Source organism: Cherax quadricarinatus, chromosome 79, assembly GCF_038502225.1.
Source record: "Cherax quadricarinatus isolate ZL_2023a chromosome 79, ASM3850222v1, whole genome shotgun sequence".
Taxonomy (NCBI): Eukaryota; Metazoa; Arthropoda; class Malacostraca; order Decapoda; family Parastacidae; genus Cherax; species Cherax quadricarinatus.
In genome coordinates this window covers 18,212,995-18,234,114 of record NC_091370.1, presented here as the reverse complement: position 1 = coordinate 18,234,114, position 21,120 = coordinate 18,212,995, and the positions used below count along the sequence as shown (strand labels likewise).

The 21,120-nt window shown below is 44.1% G+C and overlaps 1 protein-coding gene across 4 annotated transcripts in view; it reads right to left on the bottom strand.

Moving 5' to 3' along the window:
* Positions 1 to 21,120, bottom strand: part of LOC128702716 (SKI family transcriptional corepressor 2-like) — a 37,647-nt gene that overhangs the window by 12,940 nt on the left and 3,587 nt on the right. The window contains exons 2-3 of one of the 4 annotated variants that reach the window (XM_070102002.1): positions 6,017 to 6,088; positions 1,255 to 1,352 (exon numbers count right to left, since the gene is read on the bottom strand). The exons of 1 other annotated variant lie outside the window; for it this stretch is intronic. The gene's annotated coding sequence lies outside the window, so the exon portion shown is untranslated. Of the gene's footprint in view, positions 1 to 1,254; positions 1,353 to 5,887; positions 6,089 to 21,120 lie in introns of those variants that run through there. 2 more of the 4 variants (XM_053797134.2, XM_053797136.2) reach the window with 2 other exon arrangements.

The following is a 21,120-nucleotide window of genomic DNA, read 5'->3' as shown; positions in this document are numbered from 1 at the left end:
GCAGCAGCAGTAACAACAGCAGCAGCAGTAACAACAGCAGCAGCAGTAACAGCAGCAGCAGTAACAACAGCAGCAGCAGTAACAACAGCAGCAGCAGTAACAGCACCAGTAACAGCAGCAGCAGCAGTAACAGTAGTAGCAGCAGCAACAGCAGCAGTAACAGTAGTAGTAGCAGTAGTAACAGCAGCAGCAGTAACAACAGCAGCAACAGTAACAAAAGCAGCAGCAGCAGTAACAGCAACAGCAGCAGCAGTAACAGCACCAGTAACAGCAGCAGCAGCAGCAACAGCAGCAGCAGAGGGAGACATCAATCGATCACCCAACCATGTGGGATCATCAAACGTGTACCGTGACCCATTCTCCCCGCCCACACACGCCAACCTCCACGCCCACACACGCCAACCCATGACACCCACACGCGCCAATCCCTGCACACCCACACACGCCAACCTCCACGCCCACACACGCCAACCCATGACACCCACACGCGCCAATCCCTGCACACCCACACACGCCAACCTCCACGCCCACACACGCCAACCCGACGCCCACACGCGCCAGTCCCTGCACACCCACACACGCCAACCTCCAAGCCCATACACGCCAACCCGACGCCCACACGCGCCAGTCCCTGCACACCCACACACGCCAACCTCCAAGCCCATACACGCCAACCCGACGCCCACACGCGCCAGTCCCTGCACACCCACACACGCCAACCTCCAAGCCCATACACGCCAACCCGACGCCCACACGCGCCAGTCCCTGCACACCCACAGACGCCAACCTCCAAGCCCATACACGCCAACCCGACGCCCACACGCGCCAGTCCCTGCACACCCACACACGCCAACCTCCAAGCCCACACACGCCAACCCGACGCCCACACGCGCCAGTCCCTGCACACCCACACACGCCAACCTCCAAGCCCACACACGCCAACCCGACGCCCACACGCGCCAGTCCCTGCACACCCACACACGCCAACCTCCAAGCCTACACACGCCAACCCGACGCCCACACGCGCCAGTCCCTGCACACCCACACACGCCAACCTCCAAGCCCACACACGCCAACCTCCAAGCCCACACACGCCAACCTCCAAGCCCACACACGCCAACCCGACGCCCACACGCGCCAGTCCCTGCACACCCACACAGCCACTCTGATACAAAGAACATACTACAAAGAACAGGAAAAAAGGCAGTGCCTACAACTGCATACTGTTCTCTTAAACCAACATAACGAACAAACCTGTGGAGGTTCCAGTGTTTTGCTTTTTTAAACCAAGGAGATGAGTGTTGATCTTGAAGACACAAGCACCTTGTTTAAAGGTTCCTGGGTAACAACACCTGAAGATACAAGCACCTTGTTTAAAGGTTCCTGGGTAACAACACCTGAAGATACAAGCACCTTGTTTAAAGGTTCCTGGGTAACAACACCTGAAGATACAAGCACCTTGTTTAAAGGCTCCTGGGTAACAACACCTGAAGATACAAGCACCTTGTTTAAAGGTTCCTGGGTAACAACACCTGAAGATACAAACACCTTGTTTAAAGGTTCCTGGGTAACAACACCTGAAGATACAAGCACCTTGTTTAAAGGCTCCTGGGTAACAACACCTGAAGATGCAAGCACCTTGTTTAAAGGCTCCTGGGTAACAACACCTGAAGATACAAGCACCTTGTTTAAAGGCTCCTGGGTAACAACACCTGAAGATACAAGCACCTTGTTTAAAGGCTCCTGGGTAACAACACCTGAAGATACAAGCACCTTGTTTAAAGGTTCCTGGGTAACAACACCTGAAGATACAAGCACCTTGTTTAAAGGTTCCTGGGTAACAACACCTGAAGATACAAGCACCTTGTTTAAAGGTTCCTGGGTAACAACACCTAAAGATACAAGCACATTGTTTAAAGGTCCTGGGTAACAACACCTGAAGATACAAACACCTTGTTTAAAGGTTCCTGGGTAACAACACCTGAAGATACAAACACCTTGTTTAAAGGTTCCTGGGTAACAACACCTGAAGATACAAGCACCTTGTTTAAAGGCTCCTGGGTAACAACACCTGAAGATACAAGCACCTTGTTTAAAGGCTCCTGGGTAACAACACCTGAAGATACAAGCACCTTGTTTAAAGGCTCCTGGGTAACAACACCTGAAGATACAAGCACCTTGTTTAAAGGCTCCTGAGTAACAACACCTGAAGATACAAGCACCTTGTTTAAAGGTCCTGGGTAACAACACCTGAAGATACAAACACCTTGTTTAAAGGTTCCTGGGTAAAAACACCTGAAGATACAAACACCTTGTTTAAAGGTTCCTGGGTAATACCACAGAACCTAAACATGGAAGAAGTAACCTTGGTTAACTTACCTTAGGACTGGAAGGGAACAATAACAGATTTTTTAGGAGATATCAAAACTTTCTTCCGTTTGTCACTGGGCAGACTAAGCTTATCAAAACTGCTCCGGAGAAGGAAAACAGAGCAGCAGCTGTCAAGATCAAATATTATAAGCAAAAATATCAAATACTAGGCAAAAATATAACCACTTCTAGGACTGTGCGGCAGGAAAATTGCAGCCTAGTAATACAGTTATGTCCAAATTTGCAGCTGTGTACACAGCTTGGCTACCTCCCACAGGATGGGTGTGGGGTGTATGATGAAGATGTTAAACTTAAGTTAATAGACAATACAAGGCATCTACATGCTGGGATAGCAACTCTTGCTGTCTTAGAGATGACGGTAGCATCTCCATGCTATGACAGCAGCTTCTGCCGTCCAAGGGATGTCAGTAGCATCTCCATGCTATGACAGCAGCTTCTGCTGTCCAAGGGATGACGGTAGCATCTCCATGCTATGACAGCAGCTTCTGCCGTCCAAGGGATGACGGTAGCATCTCCATGCTATGACAGCAGCTTCTGCTGTCCAAGGGATGACGGTAGCATCTCCATGCTATGACAGCAGCTTCTGCCGTCCAAGGGATGACGGTAGCATCTCCATGCTATGACAGCAGCTTCTGCCGTCCAAGGGATGACGGTAGCATCTCCATGCTATGACAGCAGCTTCTGCTGTCCAAGGGATGTCAGTAGCATCTCCATGCTATGATAGCTTCTGCCGTCCAAGGGATGACGGTAACATATCCATGCTATGACAGCAGCTTCTGCTGTCCAAGGGATGTCAGTAGCATTTCCATGCTATAATAGCAGCTTCTGCCGTCCAAGGGATGTCAGTAGCATCTCCATGCTATGATAGCAGCTTCTGCCGTCCAAGGGATGTCAGTAGCATCTCCATGCTATGACAGCAGCTTCTGCCGTCCAAGGGATGACGGTAACATATCCATGCTATGACAGCAGCTTCTGCTGTCCAAGGGATGACGGTAGCATCTCCATGCTATGACAGCAGCTTCTGCCGTCCAAGGGATGACGGTAGCATCTCCATGCTATGACAGCAGCTTCTGCCGTCCAAGGGATGACGGTAGCATCTCCATGCTATGACAGCAGCTTCTGCCGTCCAAGGGATGACGGTAACATATCCATGCTATGACAGCAGCTTCTGCTGTCCAAGGGATGACGGTAGCATCTCCATGCTATGACAGCAGCTTCTGCCGTCCAAGGGATGACGGTAACATATCCATGCTATGACAGCAGCTTCTGCCGTCCAAGGGATGACGGTAACATATCCATGCTATGACAGCAGCTTCTGCCGTCCAAGGGATGACGGTAGCATCTCCATGCTATGACAGCAGCTTCTGCCGTCCAAGGGATGACGGTAGCATCTCCATGCTATGATAGCAGCTTCTGCCGTCCAAGGGATGTCAGTAGCATCTCCATGCTATGATAGCTTCTGCCGTCCAAGGGATGACGGTAGCATCTCCATGCTATGACAGCAGCTTCTGCTGTCCAAGGGATGACGGTAGCATTAAAGCACGCAACAGCTATGATTAGATAACCTCTAATAAGCACTAATGAAAAAGTAGGGCATGCTAGGGCACCGGAACATGTCTTAAACAACAATACATCTAGAAGGAAGGCAGCTGAGAGACCCACCTCCAACAGCCTGCAAAATACACAAAGGTAGCAAGTGTATAAAGATTAGTAACATCATACTGGACAACTGGCTCAGTTCAACGCTAAAAGTGGTAGCTGCACTGAAACTCACTATCAACACATTAAAAATACAAGAGGAGGGGTAGACCGGTAAGCCAGCGGAAGGCCTCGGTCAGATGACCAAAAGCTCGAACTGCGGGTTATCATGTGACTTAAGACCTGCGTCAGGGAACCACTAGTCCGTTTCCTGACGAATCTTACCTAAAATAATCTATCTTCTGTGACTCCAAGTCTGCTTTTCAAGCACTTGAGATTCCTACTTACAAAATAGATACCAGGGACATGATAATAGTTACAAGGAACATAACACAAATATTGAAAATTATCTGAATAGTGCTCAGGACCAAGGTCTTCGTATTTGAATTTTCTGGGCACCTTCCCATACATGGATTACCTGTTATGACAACAGTGACAAAAAAAGTTGTCTGCTTGTGACAGTGTAATAGTGTAGCAACACACTGCAGGTGTTCCCACAATGTAATTATTATACAGAATAGTGTAGCAACACACTGCAGGTGTTCCCACAATGTAATTATTATACAGAATAGTGTATCAGCACTGCTGGTATCTAACTTAATAATAAACCTCTGGAGTAACTACATTTGACAACTATATTAACGTATCTCTAACAGAGTCGGTGGAGTTAATACTCGAGCAGGATTTAAATCCAGCTACGAGCAGAGGAAACGACTCAGAGGACAATATTAAAGCGAACTGAAACAAAGTGGAACCTTGAACCCCGAGACCCTGATCGTAGAGAACTGAAGAACACAGGAAGCAAAGGACGTGAACAGCCGGGGATGGATGATTGGTTGGTTAATAGGGATTTGAAGCCTATCTACTACTCGAGTGTCGTTAAGGCTGGTTGGTTAATGGGGATTTGAAGCCTATCTACTACTCGAGGGTCGTTAAGGCTGGTTGGTTAATAGGGATTTGAAGCCTATCTGTTGCTCGAAGGTCGTTAAGGTTGGTTGGTTAATACGGATTTGAAGCCTATCTACTACTAGAGGGTTAAGACTGGTTGGTTAATGCGATTTGAAGCCTATCTACTACTCGAGTGTCGTTAAGGCTGGGTGGTTAATGGGGATTTGAAGCCTATCTACTTCTCGAGGGTCGTTAAGGCTGGTTGGTTAATGGGGATTTGAAGCCTATCTACTACTCGAGGGTCGTTAAGGCTGGTTGGTTAATGGGGATTTGAAGCCTATCTACTTCTCGAGGGTCGTTAAGGCTGGTTGGTTAATGGGGATTTGAAGCCTATCTACTACTCAAGGGTCGTTAAGGCTGGTTGGTTAATGAGGATTTGAAGCCTATCTACTACTCGAGGGTCGTTAAGGCTGGTTGGTTAATGAGGATTTGAAGCCTATCTACTACTCGAGGGTCGTTAAGGCTGGTTAGTGGTGGTTCAGAGTGAAACAACTTTATAAAGCTCTACACAGTGAAACATAACTATAAAGCTCTACACAGGTGTTTACACCTGTACACCCTCAGACAAAACAAGACAAAGAAAAAAAAAAAGGACACAATACCCTGACTGGAACAATACACAAATAATTCACTTGTCTTGGACAGATCAAACAACGTCAAACAAGGTCGTTAGGGGACATAACTCTGATAGGTAGTTAAGGAAAGGCTGATTTACGAAGCAGCAGCTTATATTCAAGCAACGTTTCGCTCTGTACAGAGCGAAACATTCCCCCAAATAACCATTGGCGAGATTTTTAATTTGATTTTTCAGTCCATTTAAGAATTTAGTAACTCAAGCTAAGGTACTCACAGCTAAGAAGCTCCCAGTGATAGCTTTACACGCTATCCCTGCGTTAAGCTAATGCGTATATGCGTCAGGTAGGGAGGAGAGACGGAGAGCGTAATAATGCAGGTGTAAGCGACCCAGCTTTCTGTTTACCTGTGGACCAGGTGGGACTGATTGACCGCGGGTTGCCAGGTGCCAACAACTGTTCATCTTGCATGTGCTACCCTGGAGGGAGATAGGGAGAGTATAACAGGAGGGAGGGAATATGGGGATGGAGAAACGGAGAGTACTGTATAATAGGGAGGTAGGTAGAGGGATAGAGGGAGAGTATGAGAGGGATAGAGGGTAATAGGGAGAGTATAATGAAAGGGAGATAGAGCGTAACAGATTATGAGAGGGATATAGAGGGTAACAGGGAGAATATAACGAGAGGGAGATAGAAAAAGGGTAACAGGGAGAGTATAAGGGAGACAGAAAAAGGGTAACAGGGAGAGTATAAGGGAGACAGAAAAAGGGTAACAGGGAGAGTATAAGGGAGATAGAAAAAGGGTAACAGAGAGAGTATAAGGGAAACAAAAAGGGTAACAGGGAGAGTATAAGGGAGATAAAAAAAGGGTAACAGGGAGAGTATAAGGGAGACAGAAAAAGGGTAACAGGGAGAGTATAAGGGAGACAGAAAAAGGGTAACAGGGAGAGTATAAGGGAGACAGAAAAAGGGTAACAGGGAGAGTATAAGGGAGATAGAAAAAGGGTAACAGGGAGAGTATAAGGCAGACAGAAAAAGGGTAACAGGGAGAGTATAAGTAAAGCAAGATAGGGAGAGGAATTACGTCTCAAGATATGTCCTATTTCATTCGTTTGCTTGTTTACGTTCTTTCTCTTATATTTTTTAAATATCTTAAGAATGCATGTTTGTATCGACTTCAAACTAAAACATGTTTTTAAGTGTCATGTTTCTTTAAGAATGTGACTGAGAGATCATGTGTTTCCAGCCTATAAGAGTAACGTTCCGGTAACGGGGTTTAAAGCCTATCTACTACACTAGGATCATTACGTTGCATGTAACCTATTGACCACTAGTCACGAATATATTAATATCTAAAACAGCCTGTAAAGTATTCTCTCAGTGTCTATATACACAGTATATATATATACACTGAGAGATATACATCTCTCATATATATCAAAAGTGAGAAATATGTCTGGCAGTTTATCATTGCATATATTGCAGCTGCTGGTCTGGTTGTGTTGCTAAAGTTACTCTGCAACGCGACTCTTCCCATAATTTTTATTTGCCCCTTAAAAGCGAAGTTGTTGATGGACAGATATACATTTGACATATTGAGAATCGATAATCAACCCGAACTTGGACGAAAAAAAAAAACCTTGGTTCTAGCAGGTTAAAGAAAGAGTCGAGGTGAATGTCAGAGGTCAGGACTGTGGAGAAAAACCTGGTATTTCATAAGCCGGTCGTTGTATGGCCCCAGCGTGTTTAGTGCTCCCCATGAATATGTTAACAGTGGTTAGGAGAGGAATTACTGTGGTTGCTTGTCTAAACCCAGCCGTCAAACCCAGCCGTCAAACCCAGCCGTCAAACCCAGTCGTCTAACCCATCTGTCTAACCCAGCCGTCAAACCCAGTCGTCTAACCCAGCTGTCTAACCCAGCCGTCAAACCCAGTCGTCTAACCCAACTGTCTAACCCAGCAGTCAAACCCAGTCGTCTAACCCAGCTGTTAAACCCAGCCGTCAAACCCAGTAGTCTAACCCAGCTGTCTAACCCAGCCGTCAAACCCAGTCGTCTAACCCAGCTGTCTAACCTAGCCGTCAAACCCAGCCGTCAAACCCAGCCGTCTAACCTACGGGAGAATAACAATAGTATCACAGTTTTTCTGTTTTGTGTTTAAAGTCATTGATAAATTCTTTTAAAATACATATGGCAAATTAATCAATATTTTTTAAATCTTTTATTTTCATGGAGTTCTTATAGAGGTTCAGATGAAGACGGATTATCAGGGAGGAATGTGTTGCAAGTGATGCTGTTTGTGTGTTGTGTTATAGTGTTCCAGGGAGTGTGTTAGGTCAGCAGCAGCATTACAGTGTTCCAGGAAGTGTGTTAGGTCAGCAGGAGCAGCATTATAGTGTTCCAGGGAGTATGTTAGGTCAGCAGCAGCATTATAGTGTTCCAGGGAGTGTGTTCGGTCAGCAGCAGCATTATAGTGTTCCAGGGAGTATGTTAGGTCAGCAGCAGCATTATAGTGTTCCAGGGAGTGTGTTAGGTCAGCAGCAGCATTATAGTGTTCCAGGAAGTGTGTTAGGTCAGCAGCAGCATTATAGTGTTCCAGGAAGTGTGTTAGGTCAGCAGCAGCATTATAGTGTTCCAGGAAGTGTGTTAGGTCAGCAGCAGCATTATAGTGTTCCAGGGAGTGTGTTAGGTCAGCAGCAGCATTATAGTGTTCCAGGAAGTGTGTTAGGTCAGCAGCAGCATTATAGTGTTCCAGGGAGTGTGTTAGGTCAGCAGCAGCATTATAGTGTTCCAGGAAGTGTGTTAGGTCAGCAGCAGCATTATAGTGTTCCAGGGAGTGTGTTAGGTCAGCAGCAGCATTATAGTGTTCCAGGGAGTGTGTTAGGTCAGCAGCAGCATTATAGTGTTCCAGGGAGTGTGTTAGGTCAGCAGCAGCATTATAGTGTTCCAGGAAGTGTGTTAGGTCAGCAGCAGCAGCAGCATTACAGTGTTCCAGGAAGTGTGTTAGGTCAGCAGCAGCATTATAGTGTTCCAGGAAGTGTGTTAGGTCAGCAGCAGCATTATAGTGTTCCAGGAAGTGTGTTAGGTCAGCAGCAGCAGCAGCATTACAGTGTTCCAGGAAGTGTGTTAGGTCAGCAGCAGCATTATAGTGTTCCAGGAAGTGTGTTAGGTCAGCAGCAGCATTACAGTGTTCCAGGAAGTGTGTTAGGTCAGCAGCAGCATTATAGTGTTCCAGGAAGTGTGTTGGTCAGCAGCAGCATTACAGTGTTCCAGGGAGTGTGTCAGGTCAGCAGCAGCATTATAGTGTTCCAGGAAGTGTGTTAGGTCAGCAGCAGCAGCATTATAGTGTTCCAGGGAGTGTGTTAGGTCAGCAGCAGCATTATAGTGTTCCAGGAAGTGTGTTAGGTCAGCAGCAGCATTACAGTGTTCCAGGAAGTGTGTTAGGTCAGCAGCAGCATTATAGTGTTCCAGGAAGTGTGTTAGGTGAGCAGCAGCATTATAGTGTTCCAGGAAGTGTGTTAGGTCAGCAGCAGCATTACAGTGTTCCAGGGAGTGTGTTAGGTCAGCAGCAGCATTACAGTGTTCCAGGAAGTGTGTTAGGTCAGCAGCAGCATTACAGTGTTCCAGGGAGTGTGTTAGGTCAGCAGCAGCATTACAGTGTTCCAGGAAGTGTGTTAGGTCAGCAGCAGCATTACAGTGTTCCAGGGAGTGTGTTAGGTCAGCAGCAGCATTACAGTGTTCCAGGAAGTGTGTTAGGTCAGCAGCAGTATTATATGTGGAAAAAGACACTTATGTACAGTTCAGGACATTTATTAAAGGAAACGTTTCGCCACGAGTGGCTTCTTCAGTCCTAATACAGAGAAAACTAAGAAAACACACATATATATAGTGGTGGGAGTCAGGTGAGGTGAAGCGTGGGTAGAGGTGGTAATAGTAGTAGTAGTAGTAATGGAACTAAGGAGGTGAGGTTAGAGAGGGACCTGCTGGCATCAAGTAACACCAGTTCCCAGGATGGGTGTGTACGAAATGGTATATAATACCGACAAGATGAGAGTAAGACACATGTGCAACATCTGGGTATCTTTATTGTAGACGTTTCGCCATCCAGTGGCTTTATCAATACAAATTCTAGGACATAACTTGAAGACAGTAGAACTATGGATGGCGAAACGTCTACAATAAAGATACCCAGATGTTGCACATGTGTCTTACATCCCAGGATGGGTAATATCCTCTTGCTTAGTAATTTTGAAATACTGTAACTACCGGATTTTTGCTTTATAGTGTTACTGACAGAAATTAGTGCAGCTTCAATGCATTTTCTCCGTCTTAAGTCGTCTTCTTTAATAACTAGTTTAGCTTCATTGAATTTCATGAGGTGTCCAACATCGTCTCTATGTTGAACACATGCGTTTTTGCGGTCATCATTTCTGCAAGCATTTTTGTGTTCTGCTATTCTAATGTCCAGAGTTCTGGCTGTTTCCCCTACATATACTTTGTCACACCCCCCACATGGTATAGTGTAGATTCCTGCACTTGTGCCAGAATCATGCTTGGGTTTTTGTATCAGGTTCCTAATAGTCGTTGAAGAGCTGGTAGATATTTTAGCCAGTTTTCTGTCAAACATTTTTGAAACATTAGTGGCAACGTTGCTGACCGGTAAAACGATGTAACTTGGAGGCTTTTCTTCAATTTGATAGGTGTTGGTCTTGCTGAGGATACGTGTTGCACGTTTCCTGCAGTCACGTATGAAGTGTAGGGGAAAGTGTAGTGAACTAAAAGAGTTGGTGATGTATGTACATTCTTCTTCGAGGAACTGCGGACTGGAAATTCTGTAGGCTCTCAGAAAGAAGCCAATAACTACCCCTCTTTTAGTTCTTGTGTCATGGTGAGAGAAGAAATGTAGAAGATCATTCTTGTAGGTAGGCTTCCGGTAGACTTTAAAAGAAAGTTTGTTTTCCCCTGTGCGTAAGAGAACGTCGAGAAAAGGTAACTGGTTGTCCTTCTCCTCCTCTAGAGTAAATTTAATAGTAGGTTCCAGATTGTTGATGGTGTTGAGGATGCCCTGTACGTCAAGATTTTTGGGTACAATGACCAAAATATCATCTACGTACCGCATTCAAGTAACTGAACGAGGGATGTTATTGAGGATCCTTCTTGATTCCAGGTCCTCCATATATAAATTGGCAAGAACTGCACTAAGGGGGGATCCCATGGCTAGTCCGAAGAGTTGTTTGTACTTCTTGTCCTCGAACCTAAAACAGTTATAACGAACACAAAGTTCGACAAGGCTCACAAAATCTTGGCGGGGTACAGGTAACTCTGTATCATCTTCAATCACCCTGCGAAGAAGATCAATGGCTTGATCAACTGGGACATTGGTGAATAAGGCTTGCAGAAATGATGACCGCAAAAACGCATGTGTTCAACATAGAGACGATGTTGGACACCTCATGAAATTCAATGAAGCTAAACTAGTTATTAAAGAAGACGACTTAAGACGGAGAAAATGCATTGAAGCTGCACTAATTTCTGTCAGTAACACTATAAAGCAAAAATCCGGTAGTTACAGTATTTCAAAATTACTAAGCAAGAGGATATTACCCATCCTGGGAACTGGTGTTACTTGATGCCAGCAGGTCCCTCTCTAACCTCACCTCCTTAGTTCCATTACTACTACTACTACTATTACCACCTCTACCCACGCTTCACCTCACCTGACTCCCACCACTATATATATGTGTGTTTTCTTAGTTTTCTCTGTATTAGGACTGAAGAAGCCACTCGTGGCGAAACGTTTCCTTTAATAAATGTCCTGAACTGTACATAAGTGTCTTTTTCCACATCTTGTCGGTATCACCATACCATTTCCTCAGCAGTATTATAGTTTGTAGATGAATGGTTCAGAGAACCGACATGTTGATAAATTAGACACATGTGCAACTCTTGGGTATCTTTATTGAGGAAACGTTTCGCCACACAGTGGCTTCATCAGTCCATACATAGGAGAAACTTGAAGAACAGGAGGAGAATGAGGTAATCAGTCCCTCAACCTTGAGTCGATGTGTTCAGTCCATCAATCTTGAGTAGAATACGGCATATGAGCGGAGAAGCAGCTTATAAACCGTATGGCAGGAGAGGTGCAGCAGTCATAGGTGGTGTCACATTTGTTCAATGCGGAAGTAGGTCGTGCCCAAGAATTAGGCAAGCGAAGAATTCCTAAGTATTAAGATCCCAAGAAGTTGCAGTGTCTGACAGGTTTGTAGATGAATGGTTCAGAGAACCGATATGTTGATAACGTTTCCTCAATAAAGATACCCAAGAGTTGCACATGTCTAATTTATCAGCAGCATTATAGTGTTCCAGGGAGTGTGTTAGGTCAGCAGCAGCATTACAGTGTTCCAGGAAGTGTGTTAGGTCAGCAGCAGCATTACAGTGTTCCAGGAAGTGTGTTAGGTCAGCAGCAGCATTACAGTGTTCCAGGAAGTGTGTTAGGTCAGCAGCAGCATTATAGTGTTCCAGGGAGTGTGTTAGGTCAGCAGCAGCATTATAGTGTTCCAGGGAGTGTGTTAGGTCAGCAGCAGCATTACAGTGTTCCAGGAAGTGTGTTAGGTCAGCAGCAGCATTATAGTGTTCCAGGGAGTGTGTTAGGTCAGCAGCAGCATTACAGCGTAGTGTTTTGAAGCTGTGTAATGAACAATGTTAAGTACCAGCATCTAACAGTACAACCACAGTGAACAATGTTAAGTACCAGCATCTAATAGTACAACAACAGTGAACAATGTTAAGTACCAGCATCTAACAGTACAACCACAGTGAACAATGTTAAGTACCAGCATCTAACAGTACAACCACAGTGAACAATGTTAAGTACCAGCATCTAATAGTACAACAACAGTGAACAATGTTAAGTACCAGCATCTAACAGCACAACAACAGTGAACAATGTTAAGTACCAATGTTAAGTACCAGCATCTAACAGTACAACCACAGTGAACAATGTTAAGTACCAGCATCTAACAGTACAACCACAGTGAACAATGTTAAGTACCAGCATCTAACAGCACAACAACAGTGAACAATGTTAAGTACCAGCATCTAACAGTACAACCACAGTGAACAATGTTAAGTACCAGCATCTAACAGCACAACAACAGTGAACAATGTTAAGTACCAGCATCTAATAGTACAACCACAGTGAACAATATTAAGTACCAGCATCTAACAGCACAACAACAGTGAACAATGTTAAGTACCAGCATCTAACAGTACAACCACAGTGAACAATGTTAAGTACCAGCATCTAACAGTACAACCACAGTGAACAATGTTAAGTACCAGCATCTAGCAGTACAACCACAGTGAACAATAATAAGTACCAGCATCTAACAGTACAACCACAGTGAACAATGTTAAGTACCAGCATCTAACAGTACAACCACAGTGAACAATGTTAAGTACCAGCATCTAACAGTACAACCACAGTGAACAATGTTAAGTACCAGCATCTAACAGCACAACAACAGTGAACAATGTTAAGTACCAGCATCTAACAGTACAACCACAGTGAACAATGTTAAGTACCAGCATCTAACAGTACAACCACAGTGAACAATGTTAAGTACCAGCATCTAACAGTACAACCAAAGTGAACAATCATAAGTACCAGCATCTAACAGCACAACCACAGTGAACAATAATAAGTACCAGCATCTAACAGTACAACCACAGGGAACAATAATAAGTACCAGCATCTAACAGTACAACCACAGTGAACAATAATAAGTACCAGCATCTAACAGTACAACCACAGCGAACAATAATAAGTACCAGCATCTAACAGTACAACCACAGTGAACAACAGTAAGTACCAGCATCTAACAGCACAACCACAGTGAACAATGTTAAGTACCAGCATCTAACAGTACAACTACAGTGAACAATGTTAAGTACCAGCATCTAACAGTACAACCACAGTGAACAATGTTAAGTACCAGCATCTAATAGTACAACCACAGTGAACAATAATAAGTACCAGCATCTAACAGTACAACCACAGTGAACAATCATAAGTACCAGCATCTAACAGTACAACCACAGTGAACAATGTTAAGTACCAGCATCTAACATCACAACCACAGTGAACAATGTTAAGTACCAGCATCTAACAGTACAACCACAGTGAACAATGTTAAGTACCAGCATCTAACAGTACAACCACAGTGAACAATGTTAAAGTACCAGCATCTAACAGTACAACCACAGTGAACAATAATAAGTACCAGCATCTAACAGCACAACCACAGTGAACAATAATAAGCACCAGCATCTAACAGCACAACCACAGTGAACAATGTTAAGTACCAGCATCTAACAGTACAACCACAGTGAACAATGTTAAGTACCAGCATCTAACAGTACAACAACAGTGAACAATAATAAGTACCAGCATCTAACAGTACAACCACAGTGAACAATAATAAGTACCAGCATCTAACAGTACAACCACAGTGAACAATGTTAAGTACCAGCATCTAACAGTACAACCACAGTGAACAATAATAAGTACCAGCATCTAACAGTACAACCACAGTGAACAATAATAAGTACCAGCATCTAACAGTACAACCACAGTGAACAATGTTAAGTACCAGCATCTAACAGTACAACCACAGTGAACAATAATAAGTACCAGCATCTAACAGCACAACCACAGTGAACAATGTTAAGTACCAGCATCTAACAGTACAACCACAGTGAACAATAATAAGTACCAGCATCTAACAGTACAACCACAGTGAACAATGTTAAGTACCAGCATCTAAGAGTACAACCACAGTGAACAATAATAAGTACCAGCATCTAACAGTACAACCACAGTGAACAATGTTAAGTACCAGCATCTAACAGTACAACCACAGTGAACAATAATAAGTACCAGCATCTAACAGTACAACCACAGTGAACAATGTTAAGTACCAGCATCTAACAGTACAACCACAGTGAACAATAATAAGTACCAGCATCTAACAGTACAACCACAGTGAACAATGTTAAGTACCAGCATCTAACAGTACAACCACAGTGAACAATAATAAGTACCAGCATCTAACAGTACAACCACAGTGAATAATGTTAAGTACCAGCATCTAACAGTACAACCACAGTGAACAATGTTAAGTACCAGCATCTAACAGTACAACCACAGTGAACAATAATAAGTACCAGCATCTAACAGTACAACCACAGTGAACAATGTTAAGTACCAGCATCTAACAGTACAACCACAGTGAACAATAATAAGTACCAGCATCTAACAGTACAACCACAGTGAACAATGTTAAGTACCAGCATCTAACAGCACAACCACAGTGAACAATGTTAAGTACCAGCATCTAACAGTACAACCACAGTGAACAATGTTAAGTACCAGCATCTAACAGCACAACCACAGTGAACAATGTTAAGTACCAGCATCTAACAGTACAACCACAGTGAACAATAATAAGTACCAGCATCTAACAGTACAACCACAGTGAACAATGTTAAGTACCAGCATCTAACAGTACAACCACAGTGAACAATGTTAAGTACCAGCATCTAACAGTACAACCACAGTGAACAATGTTAAGTACCAGCATCTAACAGTACAACCAAAGTGAACAATCATAAGTACCAGCATCTAACAGCACAACCACAGTGAACAATATTAAGTACCAGCATCTAACAGCACAACCACAGTGAACAATGTTAAGTACCAGCATCTAACAGTACAACCATAGTGAACAATGTTAAGTACCAGCATCTAACAGTACAACCAAAGTGAACAATAATAAGTACCAGCATCTAACAGTACAACCACAGTGAACAATGTTAAGTACCAGCATCTAACAGTACAACCACAGTGAACAATAATAAGTACCAGCATCTAACAGTACAACCACAGTGAACAATAATAAGTACCAGCATCTAACAGTACAACCACAGTGAACAATGTTAAGTACCAGCATCTAACAGTACAACCACAGTGAACAATAATAAGTACCAGCATCTAACAGTACAACCACAGTGAACAATGTTAAGTACCAGCATCTAACAGTACAACCACAGTGAACAATGTTAAGTACCAGCATCTAACAGTACAACCACAGTGAACAATGTTAAGTACCAGCATCTAACAGTACAACCAAAGTGAACAATCATAAGTACCAGCATCTAACAGCACAACCACAGTGAACAATGTTAAGTACCAGCATCTAACAGTACAACCACAGTGAACAATGTTAAGTACCAGCATCTAACAGTACAACCACAGTGAACAATGTTAAGTACCAGCATCTAACAGTACAACCACAGTGAGCAATGTTAAGTACCAGCATCTAACAGCACAACCACAGTGAACAATGTTAAGTACCAGCATCTAACAGTACAACCACAGTGAACAATGTTAAGTACCAGCATCTAACAGTACAACCACAGTGAACAATGTTAAGTACCAGCATCTAACAGTACAACCACAGTGAACAATGTTAAGTACCAGCATCTAACAGTACAACCACAGTGAACAATGTTAAGTACCAGCATCTAACAGTACAACCACAGTGAACAATGTTAAGTACCAGCATCTAGCAGTACAACCACAGTGAACAATAATAAGTACCAGCATCTAACAGTACAACCACAGTGAACAATGTTAAGTACCAGCATCTAACAGTACAACCACAGTGAACAATGTTAAGTACCAGCATCTAACAGTACAACCACAGTGAACAATGTTAAGTACCAGCATCTAACAGTACAACCACAGTGAACAATGTTAAGTACCAGCATCTAGCAGTACAACCACAGTGAACAATAATAAGTACCAGCATCTAACAGTACAACCACAGTGAACAATGTTAAGTACCAGCATCTAACAGTACAACCACAGTGAACAATGTTAAGTACCAGCATCTAACAGTACAACCACAGTGAACAATGTTAAGTACCAGCATCTAACAGTACAACCACAGTGAACAATGTTAAGTACCAGCATCTAGCAGTACAACCACAGTGAACAATAATAAGTACCAGCATCTAACAGTACAACCACAGTGAACAATGTTAAGTACCAGCATCTAACAGCACAACCACCACACTGATCTTGCTAACTTGACTGCTCACCTGACTACATTAGCATAAATTTGCTTACGTTTCTTTGTTGACTTACGGAATCTATCCACGGGCGAAACATCTTAACATAATTCCCCTCTGGAACTGTGTTTTTCAATATAGTATTAAGTAAAGATACCAGCAATGTATCTTTTAAATTATTTTCTACCATAATATGTAATAAAATATACCTATTGGTAAAAAAGAAAGAAAGAATGGGGTGGGAGGGGAAGTGGAATATTTAAATGGCTTCTGGAAGAAATCTAAATATTTTTCTTCGAAGCCTTTTTATCCACTTCATCGTGTTAAGTATATATGACATTAATATTTGGTAGGTTTTGGAGTGTGAACATTGGCATGGCGTGATTAAAATCTGAGTTTGGTTTCGAAACCTGGTTTTTTTTTTGGTTGTGTGAAAGCTATTGGTTGTGTGAAAGCTATTGGCTGTGTGATGATTGAGTTCTACCTGAGGTGGAACCCACAAGAACTTCCATAGCTGAGGTGTAGATGTACGAGATATATAATGTTTATAGTATAAATTTGCGAACACAAGAACAAATTTTAGGTAGTAAATTTACCACTTTTTTTACGCTTTTTAAAGTGAGCTGGAAATGAGCATTCAATTTTAATTTCTCGTCTAGGAGCAGACACAGCCACTTACCCTCCAAGAGAGAACCCGCAGTAATGGATTTAAATTAGATAAGCTTAGATTTAGAAAGGACATAGGAAAGTATTGGTTTGGAAATAGGGTAGTTGATGAGTGGAACAGTCTACCTAGTTGGGTTATTGAGGCTAGGACTTTGGGTAGTTTCAAATTTAGGTTGGATAAATACATGAGTGGGAGGGGTTGGATTTGAGAGGGACTTGCACATCAGAGCTTATTTCTTGGGTGGCATTGAAAATTGGGTTGGGCAAATGTTTGTTAGTGGGATGAATTGTAAAGGACCTGCCTAGTATGGGCCAACAGGCCTGCTGCAGTGTTCCTCCTTTCTTATGTTCTTATGTTCTTATTTACTCCGTTTCAGATTTATTTATTTTGCTATCTGCATATGAAAAGACGCATAGAATATTTATTTTTTTTATAAATGGGTAAATTTATTTATTAGCCACCAAGTGTAAACTTTCGCTAATTAAGTGTAAAGTGGCCTGGTGGCTAAAGTTCTCGCTTCACACATGGAGGACCCGGGTACGATTCCCAGCGGGGTGGAAACATTTCGACGTGTTTCCTTACAGGAGGCCTGGTCTCAGACCGGGCCGCGGGGGCGTTGACCCCCGGAACTCTCTCCAGGTAAACTCCAGGTAAACACCTGTTGTCATGTTCAACTAGCAGCAAGTAGGTACCTGGGTGTTAGTCGACTGGTGTGGGTGGCATCCTGGGGGACAAGATTGAGGACCACAATGGAAGTATGTTAGACCTTGATGACGCACTGTCTTGGGTTATGCTGGGTGGCTAACCCTGCGGGGTTAAAAATCCAAAGAAAATCTTATCTCTTAAAAGTGAGGCCAAAACACAAGACATAGGCTGTGAAGACAGGTTTTGGAGGTACAGGCTGTGAAGACAGGCTGTGGAAGTACAGGCTGTGAAGACAGGCTGTGGAAGTACAGGCTGTGAAGACAGGCTGTGGAGGTACAGGCTGTGAAGACAGGCTGTGGAAGTACAGGCTGTGAAGACAGGCTGTGGAGGTACAGGCTGTGAAGACAGGCTGTGGAAGTACAGGCTGTGGAGGTACAGGCTGTGAAGACAGGTTGTGGAGGTACAGGCTGTGGAAGTATAGGCTGTGAAGACAGGCTGTGGAGGTACAGGCTGTGAAGACAGGCTGTGGAGGTACAGGCTGTGGAAGTACAGGCTGTGAAGACAGGCTGTGGAGGTACAGGCTGTGGAAGTACAGGCTGTGGAGGTACAGGCTGTGAAGACAGGCTGTGGAAGTACAGGCTGTGAAGACAGGCTGTGGAGGTACAGGCTGTGAAGACAGGCTGTGGAAGTACAGGCTGTGAAGACAGGCTGTGGAGGTACAGGCTGTGAAGACAGGCTGTGGAAGTACAGGCTGTGAAGACAGGCTGTGGAGGTACAGGCTGTGAAGACAGGCTGTGGAGGTACAGGCTGTGGAAGTATAGGCTGTGAAGACAGGCTGTGGAGGTACAGGCTGTGAAGACAGGCTGTGGAGGTACAGGCTGTGGAAGTACAGGCTGTGAAGACAGGCTGTGGAGGTACAGGCTGTGAAGACAGGCTGTGGAAGTACAGGCTGTGAAGACAGGCTGTGGAGGTACAGGCTGTGAAGACAGGCTGTGGAAGTACAGGCTGTGAAGACAGGCTGTGGAGGTACAGGCTGTGAAGACAGGCTGTGGAGGTACAGGCTGTGGAAGTATAGGCTGTGAAGACAGGCTGTGAAGACAGGCTGTGGAGGTACAGGCTGTGGAAGTACAGGCTGTGAAGACAGGCTGTGGAGGTACAGGCTGTGAAGACAGGCTGTGGAAGTACAGGCTGTGAAGACAGGCTGTGGAGGTACAGGCTGTGAAGACAGGCTGTGGAGGTACAGGCTGTGGAAGTATAGGCTGTGAAGACATCGGCTGTGTCATCAGCAAAGGGAACTGGTTAGAGATGCTGTGTGTCTCAGTAACTCCCTGATAAAGAAGACCCAAAATGCTACCTTGTGGGACACCAGACTGAATTGGTTGGGTAGTTGAGAAAGGGCCATTTATAACCACGTTGATGAGGTAGCTGTGTGTGTGTGTGTGTCACCTTTGAGTCCGGAGTGACGAAGAAGCGTAGTGAAGAATATTACTCTCAAAAATCCTTACACAAGTCAATACAAACAAGAATCCAGTAGGATACCTGTTTCTCTCAAGTACTGCATAACATCAAGAGTTGTTTGTGATCACAACACTGCCTTTTTTGGATGTGTATCCCAAAAGACGAGAAGTAATCACATTATGTTTGCTTAAGTAAGAGCAGTGCTGACAGGTGACAGACAGGCATAGACGGTTATAGATAGACATGCCAATACGTAAACACTCTCGAGAATTATAAATATAGACAGCTAGGTGAAAGTAGACAGACTGGCTGACATGACACCAAAATGTTGACGCAAGATAAGAAATTATCGAGCTTTGGTAAAATAAACTGTTTATGACAATATTTAGCTGGGGTATTAGGTAAGTCCCATGATGGGACCTCCAGGTCCCATTAGTAGTGGGCTAGAATCTCATGATGGGACCTCCAGGTCCCACCAACACTGAGCTTGAGTCTCAAAGTCATGACCTCTGACCTCTCCTGAAACCATCTCCAGCTAGCAAGGTATATAGAAAGAAGATTATAGCTTGGTATATGTGAAAGTTAGCAAGGCATATAATAACAGAGTATAGCTTGGTATATATGAATGTTAGCAGAGTATAGCTTGGTTTATATCAGATACTAGAGGTCAGGTCTTAGCTAAACATGAATCTCACAGCTTGGGTCAGAGGGGAAAATTTTGGGAGGGGGAAGAGGGAGGGGGTGGGGGAGGTATGTAGCGTGTGTGAACTGTTGTTGTTGTTATTGTTGTTGTTGTTATGGTTGCTATAGCAACACCCCTCATGTTAGTTGCTGGGGGAGGGGAGAGGGTGATGGAAAGTGAAGGGAGGGAGGGAGGGGGTGATGGAGGGAAGGAGGGAGGGAGGAATACATGTTTGCCTTTGTGGATTACGTCTTAGTGTGTGCTAATCTATGTTTCTGGGGGTTGTACTCAAGCTCTTGGCCCCCTTTCTTGGCTCTCAGTTGTTCTTGACTCTATTGAGTTGGCCTTCGCAACATCCTTCTCTAACAACTGCCATGTGTTCACTGTCACTTCTTATGTACCGTTGTTCAGTTGAAACGCCCAGTTTCTTCCTGTGTCTAACAGTCTTATCACTGTCAACTCTGAGTATCATATACGTTGTGACTGTGTCTCCTCTGCTTTTGTTATGTAAGATGTAGTTCTCCTAAGTTATCTTTGTGTCTCAGTGGTCATATTTATGGCAGGAAGCCTCGTAATTTTCACTCAAGGGTGTGTGCGTGTTGGGTTCCGTGCTGGTGATGTGTACTCCAGTATTGGTCTCAAGTCTCCTTAACATTACTGAAACATATTCATATATTTGCCTTTGAGGAGGTAATCTTCCTGTGACCTCTCTGTCAGGTGGTGCTCTTCCTGTGACCTCTCTCTCAGGTGGTACTCTTCCTGTGACCTCTCTCTCAGGTGGTACTCTTCCTGTGACCTCTCTCTCAGGTGGTACTCTTCCTGTGACCTCTCTCTCAGGTGGTACTCTTCCTGTGACCTCTCTCTCAGGTGGTACTCTTCCTGTGACCTCTCTCTCAGGTGGTACTCTTCCTGTGACCTCTCTCTCAGG